The sequence below is a fragment of the Malurus melanocephalus genome, unplaced genomic scaffold (genome assembly GCF_030028575.1).
Source record: "Malurus melanocephalus ecotype Western Australia unplaced genomic scaffold, MMel_1.1 scaffold_702, whole genome shotgun sequence".
NCBI classification, from domain to species: domain Eukaryota; kingdom Metazoa; phylum Chordata; class Aves; order Passeriformes; family Maluridae; genus Malurus; species Malurus melanocephalus.
Window position 1 is genome coordinate 211,545 of NW_026623934.1, and position 1,616 is coordinate 213,160.

A 1,616-nucleotide genomic window follows, 5' to 3' on the forward strand; every position below is an offset into this window, starting at 1 on the left:
ATCCCATCCCATCCCATCCCATCCCATCCCATCCCATCCCATCCCATCCCATCTCATGATGAGGATCCAAATTGGGTTTTTTTCTTTTCTCCTTCTCTTTGAAGAGACAATGGAAACAAATCCTGCAGTAACACATTTAAGCTGAATGGAGAATATCAGAGAAAAACGTTTGCCAATGTTTCCTTCTAAAGTTTGCCTTCACAGGAAGGAAATGGGAAGTTGGCAGGGAAATAATGAATTTCAGGGAGATCCATTTTCAAGTAATGGGACTGAAGGGAGAGATTAAAGGAATAACAAATTGCTTGGTGGACTATGGAACCAAGTAAAATAAGAAATTCTGCTTACAACCTATTCAGGTTTGATAATGCCTTGCCAGCTGCAAATTGTAATGTTGAAATAAGAACAGCATGGAACARAAGGCACGAAAAACTATAATATCAGATGTCAGACTGTTCCTCTTGCAAAAGTGTGGGTAGAGGACTCAGTGGTTTAAATGGATGGGGTTTGGCATTCTGTAAACACTGTAGGACACTGCAAAACACATTTTTGCTGAGAGCGTGTTTCCCCAAGAGATYGATGCTAAATATTCCCACAGGATGTTCTGAAAGTCGTGACTTCATTTGGAGCAGTTTCAGTACCCAACTCCTGATAGCACCATGTGAGCAACCCACAAAAATATCCATATCCAACATCCCATAATTGCATCCCAGTGGGAATCCCCCAAACTCCAGAAATCTGTTTGAATACCATGGAAATGGACTGATGTTTGTGGGTTTTATACATTTATAGATAAGGTACAATCTGCATTTAAAGGTGTGATAAGAGTTCAGTGAAAATATGAGTTTGAGAAGGAATTCATGGCTGAGGRAGGGAATGACAAATGCAGGCAGTTGGGTTGGGATACAGAACAGCACAGTGGGATTTTGGATGTGTCTTGGTGAACCCAGAAGCAAAGGATGATTACAGGCAGGTGSGAAAAATGTCCAGAATGGAGAAGAGTAAATTGGCAAAGAGAGAAATGTGGTGGAGGACAAAATGAAGCCATGAATTAGGAAGGGAAATGTTACCTGTGATAATGGCATCGCTTCCAGAAATGAGGCAGAGAGGGATAAAACCTCCCAGCCCCGGGAGTGAGGAAATGAAATTAGGTAAATTAGGTAAATTAGGTAAATTAGGTAAATTAGGAAAATTAGGAAGTGAACATTAGCTGTGATAATGGCATCGCAGCTCACCTGAGCAGTGACAGAAACGTGCAGGGAGGGAGGGGAAAAAACCTCAGAGCCCCGGGGTGGGAGGGCAGCCCTGGAGCTCGGGGTGACACTGCTGGCTTTGGTCACACGGCTGCTTTTGCTAATTAAACACCTTTGCTAATTAAACCCTTCATGTGTGCCCAGCCCAGCCTGCCCTCTGCGGCTCCAGGCTTTGGGAAGGTGGGAAGGCTTTGGGAAGGCTTTGGGAAGGCTTTGGGAAGGTGGGAAGGCTTTGTCCATCCTCCCATGCCCACTGCCCCAGGCCTGTGTCCCTCCTTGGCTGAGGAAAACGGAATGAGCAGACTCCTGACAAAAATCTGGTGGCTGAGCTCAATCATTGCTTTATCCGTGTGAGAACTGAGGGGA